Source organism: Somniosus microcephalus, chromosome 29 (genome assembly GCF_052327205.1).
Source record: "Somniosus microcephalus isolate GS21.2 chromosome 29, FLI_Smic_1.0, whole genome shotgun sequence".
Lineage (NCBI taxonomy): Eukaryota > Metazoa > Chordata > Chondrichthyes > Squaliformes > Somniosidae > Somniosus > Somniosus microcephalus.
The window spans coordinates 8,593,634-8,608,846 of NC_141015.1; the positions used below are offsets into that span (position 1 = coordinate 8,593,634).

General features: G+C 48.1%; 2 protein-coding genes across 3 annotated transcripts in view; both read right to left on the reverse strand.

Annotated features, from left to right (window-relative positions):
* The window catches only part of LOC147098455 (nuclear factor NF-kappa-B p100 subunit-like), a 76,533-nt gene extending 69,168 nt beyond the window's left edge, over positions 1–7,365 (reverse strand). The window contains exons 1-2 of one of the 2 annotated variants that reach the window (XM_085970138.1): positions 6,233–7,365; positions 2,632–2,833 (exon numbers count right to left, since the gene is read on the reverse strand). The gene's annotated coding sequence lies outside the window, so the exon portion shown is untranslated. The remainder of the gene's footprint in view (positions 1–2,631; positions 2,834–6,232) is intronic. The other variant, XM_085970137.1, reaches the window with a different exon arrangement.
* The window catches only part of LOC147098456 (tetraspanin-5-like), a 111,932-nt gene that overhangs the window by 11,326 nt on the left and 85,393 nt on the right, over positions 1–15,213 (reverse strand). The window lies entirely within an intron of this gene.

The window sequence follows — 15,213 nt, forward strand, 5'->3', positions numbered from 1 at the left end:
CAAACACTCCCAGGGCAGGTACAGCACGGGTTAGATACAGAGTAAAGCTCCCTCTACACTGACCCATCAAACACTCCCAGGGCAGGTACAGCACGGGTTAGATACAGAGTAAAGCTCCCTCTACACTGACCCATCAAACACTCCCAGGGCAGGTACAACACGGGTTAGATACAGAGTAAAGCTCCCTCTATACTGTCCCATCAAACACTCCCAGGGCAGGTGCAGCACGGGGTTAGATATAAAGCTCCTTCTGCTCTGCATATTAATATACTTCAGCCCCAATCTCATAGGAATGACCCATTGCATACTACAGCCAATAGAGGAGACTTTCATTCCATCAGTGTGAGATGTTTTGAATCTAGATCCTGGCAGTGAAAGGCCAATGTCTACTCCATTGGTGCAACAGTGCCCAGTTATTGTCATGCCAATCTGATTATAGCACCGCCCCCACTGCCCATTACCAACCCGTTCCCAATCACTGATTCCACCCAGTAACCCACTGACCCCACCCAGTACCCAATCACTTCGAGCTCTTGGACCAGCCGCTTTCAGTAACACAAAGTCCGGTGATGAATGATACTCAGGGACATGGGAATGGAAAGTTTTACAGTCAGAAGGATGGCAAAACCCACCCTGCTCCAATTATTGTTGACATACATGGATTTACAGGTGACAGTTCCCGACAGCAATCCTTGAACTGATAACTGGGTGAAGAAGCACAAAAGTACTGTATGCATTCCTGGTCGGGCTAGCCATGCCCAACAACTCTCCACATAAACATTTACCTCCACTCTCCCTTCTCGTTCTCTTGGTGATGATCTTAAATTTATTCCCTCCAGTTACTGACTCACCGACTGAAAAAAAGAGCTGTTCCCGATTTCTCTCATCATTTTGGACCCCTCCAACAGATCTCCTCTTACCCTTCTCTGCTCTGATGAAAAGAGCCCCAGTTTCACTAATCTAAAAAAAAGAGAAAGACTTCCATTTCTATAGCACCTTTCACAACCTCAGGACATCCCAAAGTGCTTTACACCCAATTAAGTACTTTTGAAGTACGGTCACTGTTGTAATGTAGGAAACGCGAGCGCCAATTTGCACACAGCAAGATCCCACAAACAGCAACATGATAATGATCAGTTAATCTGTTTTACTGATGTTGGTTGAGGGATAGGTATTGGCCAGGGCACTGGGGTTAACTCTTCTGCGAAATAGTGCCATGGGGGGGATCTTTTATGTCCACCCGAGAGCGCAGACGGGGCCTCGGTTTAACGTCTCAGCCGAAAGACAGCGCCTCCAACAGTGCTGTAGTCTCTCAGCACTGCACTGGCGAGATCAGCCTAGATTATGGACTCAAGACCCCGGAGTGGGACTATGAACCCACAATCTTCTGGTTCAGAGGCAAGAGTGCTACCCACTGAGCCACAGCTGACACCTCATCTCTCCCCATAAGCCCCTCGACCCAAGTGCCATGAATCTGTTCTGCACCCTCTCCATAGCCTCGACCTCTTTCTTAAAGTTGGATAATATTCTAACTGCGGTGTAACCAATGGTTTCTATTGGCTTACCATTACCTCTTTGCTTTTGTTTGCTATGCCCCTATGTATAAACTCTAGGATCCCATTTGCTTTTTACAGGCTCTATTACTTTGCCCTCTGAGCCCCTCGGTCTCTCTGCCCCTCTACTCTATAGAGTTATACCATTTACTCTAGATTTCCTCTTATGCTTCTTCCAAAATGTATTGCCACACATTTCTCTGCACCAAATTTCATTGGGCATCTCTCTGCCCAATCTACTAGCCTGTCTCTGTCCTGGAGTCACTTACAGTCCTCCTCACAGTTAACCAAGCTCTCTGTTTTTGTCTCATCTGCAAATGTTGATACTGTGACCCCGATACCCAGGTCCCGATCATTTATGAATACTGAAGTCTAATGGTCACAGTTTACAACCTCTCACACCAAACACAGCCATTCATCAGAACTTGCCATTCTCTGTCCTGGAGCCAAATACCTATCCAGACTGCCCCAATCCCTCTAAAACCCTGAGCCTGAATTTTATCAACAAGTCTCCTATGTGGCACCTCATCAAATGCATCTTGAAAGTCCATATACACAACATCCACTGCATTTCCTGTATCAACACATTCCACTAACTTCTCTTTACGTTTGTCAGACACAACTTGCCTTTTACTAATCCACGCTGACTGTCCCTAATTAACCCGTGCCTTTCTAGGGTAGTGTTCAATTATGGATTCTAGAAGCTCACCCAGTGCTGATGTGAGGCTGGTTGGTCTGTAGTTCCCCAGTTTATCCTTTTCTCCTTTCTTTGAACAGTTATTTAAAATATCTGTAACCCCTCATCCAGAAATTATTTCTGGCTCACAAAGCAGAATTGCAGTCAGCCCCAAAATGCTGGAAAGTCAACTAAATCAAGTGTCAAAAATAATTCCCCCCCCAACCAAAATTAAACCTTGTGCCCCCTCCCCCGGCCCTCAGACCCCCCACCCCCAGCCCTCAGACCCCCCACCCTCAGACCGTTGCAAAGTGTGTACTTCAGGGCTTTCCCCTCAGTAGCAGTGATGAAATGTTGCATAAACTGACAGCTGGGGATATGACAAACCCATGACCCACTGACCTTCAGTCCAATGCCTGGTCTTCCTGTGCCCTTCGACCTATATTCAGGGCTGGTTTTGGTCTGCTGCCTTTTTTTGGGGGGACTGTGTCGGGGTTTTGAAGCCCTTGCTGAGAATTTGCTAGGGTCCCTCGCTCCATCTCCCCTCAAACATCTCAGCTGACTTTGCCTCTCCGGCTTTCTAGCGCACTGCATTCCATTCTCTCTGTGAAGAATTGTTTCACGAATGAACTTTTAACCAGCATCAGTCCAATTGTAGGATCGTGTAAAGTGGACAGTGAGGATTCACTAGAATGATACCAGGAATGAGGGGTCTTGGTTATGAAGAAAGGCTCAAAGAATTGGTGCCTTTTCACTTTAACAGAAATAGACAGTTTCCTAGAAGGGAATTAGGGGTTACGGGGAGCGGGCAGGAAATTGGACATGAGTCTATGTTCGGAACGGTCATGGCCCTGTGGGTAGCGGAGCGGGCCCAGGGGCCGTGTAGCCTGGTTCTGCTCCTACTTCTTGTGTTCCAATTATGTGTTAGATTTCAGGAGATGGTTCTATTCCTGTTTCTGGCTGGGGTGGAGATCACCTTTTACAGAAGGTAAGTACTGTAGAAAATATAGGGACAGTGATCTCCTGGACGAGTTTCGATCGCCTAGATGGGTCGCAGAGGAATTTCCCAGATTTTTTTCTCCCAAATTGGCCATTGGTTTTTTTTATCTGGTTTTTCGCCTCTCCCAGGAGATCACATGGGTTCGGGAGGGATGTAGAGTGATAGTAGATTTGAGGTTAGGATCAGATCAGACCAGATCAGTCCAAAGATGTGCGGGTTAAGTTGATTGGCTATGATAAAAATTGACCCTTAGTGTTAGGGGGATTAAATACGTGGGGATAGGGTGGGATATGTGTTGGTGTAGGGGTTACGGGGATCGGGTGGGATAAGTGTCGGTGCAGGCTCGATGGGCTGAAATGGCCTCTATCTGCACTGTGGGGTTTCTGTGATTTCTGTGATCTGTGATCTTATTGAATGGTGGAGCAGGCTCGAGGGGCCGATTGGCCTACTCCTGCTCCTATTTCTTATGTTCTTAAGGGGAATCTAATAGAAGTTTTCAAAATGATGAAAGGTTCTGAAAGAGCAGAGAGTGAAAGCTTGTTCCCACTGGTTGGTGAATCAGTAACAAGCGGCACAGATTGACAATTATTACAAGGAGAACAACGTTTTTTCACACAGTGGGTTATTAGAACAGGAAATGCTTTATCACAAGGGGCTGTTGGATATTACTTAACAGATAACTGCATAAGTATCTGAAAAGGAAGAATGTAAAAGGATGCGGACAAAAGGCAAGGATGCGGGATTACAATAGGCAGTTCCAGCTGGAGAGCTAGCACAGACACAGGCATGATGGGCTGAATGGCCACCTCCTGTGCTGTAATTTCTATGATTCTACATGCCCATATTCTGGATTCACATACCAGAGGGAAGGATTAAACCCTGTCAATTCTCTTCATTATTTTAAACACTACAATCAGATGTCCCCCTAACCGTTTGATCTCCAACAAATTTAACCCATTTCTCATCATAGCTCAATCCCTTCATCCCAGGTACCATCCTGGCGAATCGTCGCTGGACTTCCTCCAAGGCCAATGTATCCTTCCTAAGCTGGAAGCCAAAACAACTGACCCCAAGTCCGCACCCTGGGTAACAGTAGTGGTATTTTTCTGATTGTTTTATACCATATCTTGATGTCCCATTTACCTTTTTGATCACCAGTTGCACCCGTGAACGAGCTTTCAATGATTTATGTATCTGGATCCCTAAATCCTTTTGTTCATCATCTTCACAAAACACTCCACCTCCTCGCTTAATATTATCTCAAACTTTGACAACCATCCCTCTATTCCCCCAAAATGGTCATTCATTACCTGGGGGGGGGGGGGGGGGGGTCACCACTTCTTGTTATTACCTGCCAATCTGAGAATGTCCCTTTTATCCCATCTCGGTCTCCCAACCAGTTCCTTATCCGTGCTACGAGACTACCTTCCTTTCCAGATGCTCTCGTGCGGATTCTTATCAAATGACTTCTGAAAATCCACGTATATGATATCCGTTAATTCTCCTCTCATTACCACTTCAGTGACTCTATCATGTTAGTTTGATATGAGCTACCTCTCAAACACCTGACACTCCCTAATCTGCTGATACAACAACTTGCATTTATACAGCACCTTTAACCTAGTTAAACGTCCCAAGGCACTTCACAGGTGCATTATCAGACAAATTTTAACACCGAGCTACATAAGGAGATATTAGGACAGGTAGGTTTTAAGGAGTGCCTTAAAAGGAGGAGAGGGGTTTAGGGAGGGAATTCCAGAGCTTAGACCCTCGGCAGCTGAAGGAATGGCCATCAATGTTGGAGCGATTAAAATCGGGGATGTGCACGAGGCCAGAATTGGAGGAGCGCAGAGATCTCAGAGAGCTGGAAGAAGTTACAGAGATAGGGTGGAGCGAGGCCATGGAGGGATTTGGAAACAAGGATGAGAATTTTTAAAATCGAGGCATTGCCGGACCGGGAGCCAATGTAGGTCAGCGAGCACAGGGGTGATGAGTGATGCGAGTTTGGATACGGGAAGCAGAGTTTTGGATGAGCTCAAGTTTATGGAGGGTGGAAGATGTGAGGCCAGCCAGGAGGGCATTTGAATAGTCTAGAGAGAACAAAGGCATGGGTGAGGGTTTCAGCAGATGAGCTGAGGCTGGAGCTTCTTTACTCTGTCTCTGATAATGAATTACAGCCTGTTCTTCATGGGTGAGCTAGACAAGCTTAGTGTTGTCAATGGAGGCCGTCACATCCAAGTGTGATTGTGTCCTGGTCAAATGTCCACACATTTCCAGCCAGGGAGTGAAAGATAGTGATCAGGAATGGGATTGGATGATTTGACCCTTCCTAACCCAGGGAGTCGGAGGTCAATTGTGGCCCCCTGACCAGTGCCCAGGCCGGGCTCAACCAATCCCTCACAGTCTGGGAACCAAAACTGGGACCTTGCTATGACTCAATCCCATGTCATTGACCCATTGGGGGAAGCCCATCAGGCAGTTTGCTGACACATTAGTCCCCAGCGCATGTGGCAATGTGTAAAATACATTCACAGCACTTTAAGGTGTCATCCTGCTTTAAGTGAAGGATGATTGTGTAAATTGAGGCGTTGTCCTGACACTGACGTCATTCTCACACCTGGAGCCAGATTTCTTCCTCGCTGAAGGTGCTGGTCCACCACCTGAGGCTGTTACTGTGGGTAGAATATTCCTCGGAGCTAAACCCTACCCTGTCCCCAAATAAGCAAAATCTCCCAGGAGTGGGAATCCAGGCTGACCCTTCCTCTCCTCCAGCCTGAGGGCCATTCTGCAGCTCTCGCTGTGGTCAGGGATCGAACGGGACTATTTATTACCAATACTCCAACAGCAATCAGGCGTTTGGCCAAACCTTTCCACTGGGGAGGAAGAGCTGCAGCATGTATCGGGACCCGGGGGTTCAGTGTGTGCACACATCAGCAAACCAGAATAAAATAGAACCCCCGCCGAGCAGAGACTGTGAGGCCCACACACACCAAACAAGCTCACCTTGAGCTGGAGGGAGGAGAGCCGCCCCGGGCTCACTCCGGACCCCACAGGCGCGGCGCTTCGGCTCCAAACACCGGCTGACTTCAGGGCTCACTCATCCGGGGCGAGAAGGCTGGGCCGGCGCTGCTTCCTCCTCGGGCAGGGCCTCCGGCTCTCTGCCTGCTACAGCCCCTTGCTGAATGGGACTGCTCCCCCTCCGACTCACTGCACACTCTCTGGATTCTGTGCCTCTCCGGCTGTATCTGCACCTCCCTCACTATTACCCGTCTGCCTAACTGCTCGCGTCTGTTTCCGTCTCTCTGTCTGTCTGTCCTCTGATCTCTCTCCCTCCCTCTCTCTGCTCTCTGTATTTCTCCCTCTCTGTCTCTTCCCCTCTCCCTTTGCTTGAGTCTCTGTCTCTCCCTCTCTTCTGTCCCTCTCCCCTGCTCTCTGTCCTTCACTGTCTCTCTCTCCCCTGCTCTCTGTGTCTCTCCCTCTATCTCTCCCCTGCTCTCTGTCTCTTCCCTCCCTCTATCTCTCCCCTGCTCTCTGTCTCTTCCCTCCCTCTATCTCTCCCCTGCTCTCTGTCTCTTCCCTCCCTCTATCTCTGTGTCTCTCTATCCCTCTATCTCTGTGTGCCCCTTCTCTCTATCTCTCTGTCCCTCACTGTCTCTCTATCTCTGTGTCTCTCCCTCTGTCTCTCTCTCTCTATCTATATCTCTCCCCTGCTCTCTGTGTGTCCATCTCTGTCCCTCACTGTCTCTCTCTATACCTCTCCCTCTATCTGTGTGCCCCCCTTCTCTCTGTCTCTATACCTCTCCCTCTATCTCTCTCTCAAATCAACTTTTTTTTTGTGCCCCTTGTCTCTGTATCTCTCCCCTCTATCTCTGTGTGCCCCTTCTCTCTATCTCTCTGTCCCTCACTGTCTCTCTATCTCTCGCTGTGCTCCTTGTCTCTGTATCTCTCCCCTCTCTCTCTGTCTCTCTATCCCTCCTCTATCTCTCTCTCTCCCCTGCTCTCTGTGTGTCTGTCTCTATACCTCTCTCTCTGTGCCCCTTGTCTCTGTATCTCTCCCCTCTCTGTATCTCCCCTGTGGAAAGTCCCTGTTACTATTTGCAGCGCGAGCTGGGGGTGTGGGGATTTCCCATGACGTCTTGTCGTGGACAACGTGAACGCGGATTGGGGGCCCGGGATCAGCTCGCTCTCTGATTGGTGCATATCACCAACGTATGCAAATCTCCCCCTGCAACCGCTCCAATGGCCCGGGAGTGGGCCCCAGCCTTAAAGGGACAGGCACCCCGGGCCGGGCCGGCCCCAGCGCCCGGAGCTCAGGCCCACGGTCACGGGAAGAGCTGGAATTTTCCGGAGCAATCTGTATTTTGCAGTTTCTTGGCGTTGCCAGTTTTGGACCCCGCTTCTCATCTCATTGGATGAGCTGGATCCAGAACCTGTTGTAAGCAGGGAGAGAGGGTGCAGTTAGACTTTTGTAGATTATTTGGATCAGTTACATTATTGGGCAGACAAATGGAAAATGAAACGCATCACTGACAGTGGAAGAATGAGCAAGATGGGAAGGAATAGATTCAGGGTTTTGGATGAGAACAGGCTGCCAGCTAGGAGTCCTTCAAGAGCAAATTGGACCTGTTCCTGGCTGGGGTGGAGATCACCTTTTACAGAAGGTAAGTACTGTAGGAAATACAGGGACAGAGTGATCTCCTGGACGAGTTTCGATCGCCTAGATGGGTCGGAGAGGAATTTCCCAGATTTTTTCTCCCAAATTGGCCATTGGGTTTTTATCTGGTTTTTCGCCTCTCCCGGGAGATCACATGGGTTCGGGTGGGATGGAGAGTGGAAGTAGATTTGAGGTTAGGATCAGATCAGCCATGATCTTATTGAATGGTGGAGCAGGCTCGAGGGGCCGATTGGCCTACTCCTGCTCCTATTTCTTATGTTCTTATGAGATGCTAAACCAACGTCCAGTTTGTTTGTTTAGGTGGATGTAAAAGATCCCTTGACATTTTTTGGAAGGGTATAAAGTTTAACGGGATATCTAAAAGAGCCCGCAACTGTATTTAGTATGGCGTGGTCTTACATGTCAGCCTGTAGCTGAAATTTACAACTTTTTATTGGCCATTTTATTTTGATTGTTTTAAATCTCAGGGCAAGTAAGGTATGTACAAGTTGTTTAGTTCCCCAGTGTCCTGGCCTACATTTCTGCTTCAAACAGCATCACCACAAACTGACTATCTGGTCATTTATCTCATTGCTGTTTGTGGGATCTTGCTGTGTGCAAATTGGGCAGCATGTTTGTTCACTTAACAACAGTGGCCATATTTCAAAAATAGTTCATTGGCTGTGACGTGTTTTGGGACCTCCCGGGGATGTGAAAGTTGCTGTATAAATGCAATTTCTTTCTTTCACATGAACCCTGGGACTGATAGTAGACTCGACATTGCCAATGTGGAGACGTGACTAAAAAGGAAATAGTATATTGGGAGGCAGAGCCAGAAAGTGGAGAATACAGAGGTTATTCTTAGGAGTGATAATGCTTCATCCTCATCTGGAATGCAGTGCACAATCCTGGTCGCCCCCTTCCCCTTCAAAGGGGAGGCACAGGGTACAAAACAGTGACAGGATCGGACAAAGTCAACATGGATTTACAAAAGGTAAATCGTGCTTGACTAATCTACTGGAATTTTTTGAGGATGCAACTGGTAGAATAGATAAGGGAGAACCAGTAGACGTGGTGTATTTGGACTTTCAGAAGGCTTTCGATAAGGTCCCGCATAAGAGATTAGCGTGTAAAGTTAAGGCACATGGGATTGGGGACAAGGTATTGACTTGGATAGAGAACTAGTTGGCAGACAGGAAGCAAAGAGTTGGAATAAACGGGTCTTTTTCCGAGTGGCAGGCAGTGACTAGTGGGGTACCGCAGGGATCGGTGCTAGGACCCCAGCTATTCACAATATATATTAATGATCTAGACGAGGGAACTAGATGTAATATCTCCGAGTTTGCAGATGACACAAAGCTGGGTGTGCATGTGTGCTGTGGGGAGGATGCCGAGTAACTCCAGTATGATTTGGACAGGTTGGGTGATTGGGCAGAAGCATGGCAGATGCAATATAACGTGGATAAATGTGAGGTTATCCACTTCGGTGGCAAAAACAGGAAGGCAGATTATCATCTGAACGGCAATAGATTGGGAGAAGGGGAAGTGCAACGAGACCTGGGTGTCCTTGTGCACCAGTCGCTGAAGGTAAGCATGCAGGTGCAGCAGGCGGTTAAGAAGGCAAATGGTATGTTGGCCTTCATAGCGAGAGGATTCAAGTACAGGAGCAAGGATATCTTGCTGTAGTTGTACAGGGCCTTGGTGAGACCACACCTTGAGTATTGTGTGCAGTTTTGGTCACCTTATCTGTGGAAGGATGTTCTTGCCATGGAGGGAGTGCACCAGACTGATACCTGGGATGGCAGGAATGATGTATGAGGAGAGGTTGGGTCGATTGGGCTTATACTCACTGGAGTTTAGAAGAATGAGAGGGGATCTCATTGAAACTTATAAAATTCTAACAGGACTAGACAGACTAGATGCAGGAAGGATGTTCCCGATGGCGGGGGAGTCCAGAACCAGGGGTCACAGTCTAAGGATAAGGGGTAAGCCATTTAGGACAGAGATGAGGAGGAATTTCTTCACCCAGAGAGTGGTGAACCTGTGGAATTCTCTACCACAGAAGGCAGTTGAGGCCAATTCATTAAATATATTCAAGAAGGAGTTAGATATATTTCTTCAGGCTAAAGGGATCAAGGGATATGGGGAGAAGGCAGGGACAGGGTACTGAATTTGGATGATCAGCCATGATCTCATTGAATGGCGGAGCAGGCTCGAGGGGCCGAATGGCCTACTCCTGCTCCTATCTTCTATGTTTCTAAAACAAACAAAAACGATCGCAAGTGAAAGTTAGATTATAGAAACTAAGCTGCACTGTTGGAGAGGGGCTGTCATTTGAGTCATAGAGTCATAGAGTTTTACAGCACAGAAAGAGGCCCTTCGGCCCATCGTGTCTGCGCCGCCCATCCATCCCTGTCCAGTCTAATCCCATTTTCCAGCATTTGGTCCATAGCCTTGTATGCAATGGCATTTCAAGTGCTCATCCAAATGCTTCTTGAATGTTGTGAGGGTTCCTGCCTCTACCACCCTTTCAGGCAGTGAGTTCCAGATTCCAACCACCCTCTGGGCGAAAAAGTTTCTCCTCAAATCCCCTCTAAATCTCCTGCCCCTTACCCTGAATCTATGCCCCCTTGTTATTGACCCCCCTACTAAGGGGGAAAGTTCCTCTTTATCTACCCTATCTATGCCCCTCATCATTTTGTACACCTCAATCAGGTCCCCCCTCAGCCTTCTTTGCTCCAAGGAAAACAATCGTCCTGTAGCCTGAGGCTTTCCTCCTCGCAATTTACCACCCCACCAATTTTCGTGTCATCTGCGAACTTACTGATCATACCTTTTACATTCTCATCCAAATCATTTATGTAGATCACAAACAACAAGGGACCCAGCACCGATCCCTGAGGTACCCCACTGGACACAGGCTTCCAGTCACAAAAGCAACCTTCGACCATCACCCTCTGCCTCCTGCCACTCAGCCAGTTTAGGATCCAACGCGCCAAGGCACCCTGGATCCCATGTGCTCTTACCTTCTTGACCAGTCTCCTATGCGGGACTTTGTCAAAAGCTTTACTGAAGTCCATGTAAACCACATCCACAGCATTTCCCTCGTCCACCCCCCTAGTCACCCCCTCGAAAAATTCAATCAGATTTGTCAGGCATGATTTACCCTTGACAAAGCCATGCTGACTATCTCCGATTAATCCTTGCCTCTCCAAGTGGAGACTAATTTTGTCCCTCAGAATTTTTTCCAATAATTTCCCTACCACAGATGTTAGGCTCACTGGCCTGTAATTCCCTGGTTTATCCCTGCTACCCTTCTTGTATAATGGTACTACATTAGCTGTTCTCCAGTCCTCTGGTACATCCCCTGTGGCCAGAGAGGTTCTGAAAATTTGTGTCAGAGCCCCTGCAATCTCCTCCTTTGCCTCCCACAGCAGCCTGGGATATATCTCGTCCGGGCCTGGGGATTTATCCACTTTTTGGCCTGCTAAAACTGCTAGCACCTCCTCCCTCTCGATGCTAATATGTTCAAGTATGTCACAGTCCCCTTGCCCGATTTCTATGTCTGCATCGTCTCTCTCCATAGTGAACACAGATGCAAAAAATTCATTTAAAACCCCACCTACATCATCTGGCTCTACACACAGATTGCCACTTTGGTCCCTAATGGGCCCTACCCTTTCCCTGGTTATCCTCTTGCCCTTAATATACTTATAAAACATCTTAGGATTTTCCTTTATTTTGCTCGCCAGTGTTATTTCATGGCCCCTCCTCTCCCTCCTAATTTCTTTTTTTAGTATGCCCCTGCACTTTTTATACTCCTCTAGGGCTTCTTCCGTCTTTAGTCTTTTGTAACTGCCAAAAGCCCCCCTTTTATGTGTCAGATGGTACAAGCTAAGGTGAACTCAGGGTTAGTCAAGACAGTGTCTATTTGGCCTGTGGGTGGAAGGTTGAAGAGGTGGAGGAGATCATTGCACCTGCACATCTACCCAAAACCTTTAGGAAAATACGTTGTGACGTGGTGCTAAGCCAGGGAATGCCAGATTCAATTCCTATTCTGGAGCCACTTGTCTCAAATATCTTCCTCTGCCTGCCTAGCCACCGAGCCCGGCACCTCTAAGATTGTAACTCTCTTTTTTTCTGTTTCCAATGGACATTTCTGTGTAAGTTCTGCCCCAGTAGTGGCTCGTGGAAGGTATTCAGTGAGCTGCAGAGCTGACCAAGTCTCAGGTTTGATGTTAACTGGGCTGATGTAGGCCTGCTACATCACGACTGGGCGAGGGAGAGGCATAGTGGTTAGCACTGTTGCTTCACAGCGCCAGGGACCTGGGTTCGAATCCGGCCTCGGGTGACTGTCTGTGTGGAGTTTGCACATTCTCCCCGTGTTTGCATGGGTTTCCTCCGGGTGCTCCGGTTTCCTCCCACAGTCCAAAGATGTGCGGGTTAGGATGATTGGCTATGATAAATTGACCCTTAGTGTTAGGGGGATTAAATACGTGGGGTTACGGGGATAGGGTGGGATATGCGTTGGTGTAGGGGTTACGGGGATCGGGTGGGATATGTGTCGGTGCAGGCTCAATGGGCCGAAATGGCCTCTATCTGCGCTGTGGGGTTTCTGTGATTCTGTGATTCTGTGAAATCAACCCGGGTTCCTACTCCACACTGATATCCAGCAGCCTCTGGTGGAATGGGAGGTGAGGGCAGTCTGAGATGTGATTCCCCCACAGTCGAACATCAAGGCTCATGCGTGGATAATGAGGCATCCGTGGGCTCAACCCCCAGAAAGGGTTCAGTGCTGTCAGAGAGGAGTGAGGGGAGAAAACTGGTAAGACGAGAAGGAAAAGGCGCGTGTTTCCATTATAATGCTTCTCTTATCCGTTTAACACTAAACTGGTTCTTAATGAGTTGATTCTGTTACAGTTAGTCGGCCAGGCGGGAGCTGTAGCTTCTGCAGGTTGAATATTGTGAAATGGGTAGCACAGTCCTGGCTCGCATCAGCTGCCCAGGCAAGCCCTTCATTTCATTCAGTTGACCTGCATTGGCCGAGATTTCCTCCGGCTCGGTGTCTGCACAACTGACCAGCTCCTGCCGGCACCCAGGTGCCTCCTGGTCTTCCCTCCATCAGCCTCCCTCAGGCCGGTGCCGAACCTCAGCGCACGATTCATTCCCCATTCCATTGCCAATACCGCTCCCGAGCATTGTCCACCTCCCACTTCCTTGGCGGCACCGAGAGCCTTGTCCATATCTGTCCACCCTCAAGGCGGAATGTCTCGAACTCCCTGCCCTGGAGCAGGCTGCCTTCCCCGAAAGGGCACGGGGTTCTCAGGGGGAAAGGGGAGCCCGACCGTCCATGGCTACTCACAGAGTTACTGGGGAATTTCCCAGACTCTGGGCCAGCTCCCATCTCAATCTTCCACAAGTCATCATTTGTTCCAAACTCCGGAGCCTCCATCCTCTCCGAACTCCAGTCACTCCCTGCAGCCTGAAATCAACATTCTCTTCCTCACTTTCAGATCTCCTTCAGCCTGTTACATAGAAACATAGAAGATAGGAGCCGGAGTAGGCCATTCGGCCCCTCGAGCCTGCTCCGCCATTTAATGAGATCATGGCTGATCATCCAAATTCAGTACCCTGTCCCTGCTTTCTCCCCATATTCCTTGATCCCTTTAACCTTAAGAAATATATCTAACTCCTTCTTGAATATATTTAATGAATTGGCCTCAACTGTCTTCTGTGGTAGAGAATTCCACAGGTTCACCACTCTCTGGGTGAAGAAATTCCTCCTCATCTCTGTCCTAAATGGATTACCCCTTATCCTTAGACTGTGACCCCTGGTTCTGGACTTCCCCACCATCGGGAACATCCTTCCTGCATCTAGTCTGTCTAGTCCTGTTAGAATTTTATACGTTTCAATGAGATCCCCTCTCATTCTTCTAAACTCTAGCGAATACAAGCCCAATCGACCCAATCTCTCTTCATACGTCATTCCTGCCATCCCAGGTATCAATCTGGTGAATCTTCGCTGCACACCCTCCATGGCAAGAACATCCTTCCTCAGATAAGGCGACCAGAACTGCACACAATACTCAAGGTGTGGTCTTGCCAAGGCCCTGTACAACTGCGGCAAGGCATCCTTGCTCCTGTACCCGAATCCTCTCGCTATGAAGGCCAACATACCATTTGCCTTCTTAACCGCCTGCTGCACCTACATGCTTACCTTCAGCGACTGGTGCACAAGGACACCCAGGTCTCGTTGCACTTCCCCTTTTCCCAATCTATTGCCATTCAGTTAATATTCTGCCTTCCTGTTTTTGCCACCAAAGTGGATAACCTCGCATTTATCCACATTATACTGCATCTGCCATGTATCTGCCCAATCACCCAACCTGTCCAAATCATACTGGAGTTTCTCGGCATCCTCACAGCACACACGCTCACCCAGCTTTGTGTCGTCTGCAAACTTGGAGATATTACATCTAGTTCCCTCGTCTAGATCATTAATATATATTGTGAATAACTGGGGTCCTAGCACCGATCCCTGCGGTACCCCACTAGTCACTGCCTGCCACTCGGAAAAAGACCCGTTTATTCCAACTCTTTGCTTCCTGTCTGCCAACCAGTTCTCTATCCAAGTCAGTACCTTACCCCGAATTCCATGTGCTTTAACTTTACACGCTAATCTCTTATGTGGGACCTTATCGAAAGCCTTCTGAAAGTCCAAATACACCACATCCACTGGTTCTCCCTTAATTATTCTACCAGTTACATCCTCAAAAAATTCCAGTAGTCAAGCACGATTTACCTTTTCTAAATCCATGTTGACTTTGTCTGATCCTGTCACTGTTTTCCAAGTGCTCTGCTATTACATCTTTTATAATGGACTCTAGCATCTTCCCCACTACCGATGTCAGGCTTACCGGTCTACAATTCCCTGTTTTCTCTCTACCACCTTTTTTAAATAGTGGGGTTACATTAGCTATCATCCAGTCCATGGGGACTGTTCCAGAGTCTGTAGAATTTTGGAAGATGACCAGCAATGCATCTACTATTTCTCAGGCCACTTCCTTAAGTACCCTAGGATGTAGATTATCAGGCCCTGGGGATTTATCAGCCTTCAATCCCATCAATTTCCCTAACACCATTTCCCTACAAATACTGATTTCTTTCAGTTCCACCCTTTTATCAGGCCCGATGTTCTCCGACATCTCTGGGAGGTTATTTGTGTCCTCCTTTGTGAAGACAGAACCAAAGTATGTATTTAATTGGTCAGCCATTTCTTTGTTCCCCATTATAAATTCTCCTGATTCTGACTGCAAGGGACCTACGCTTG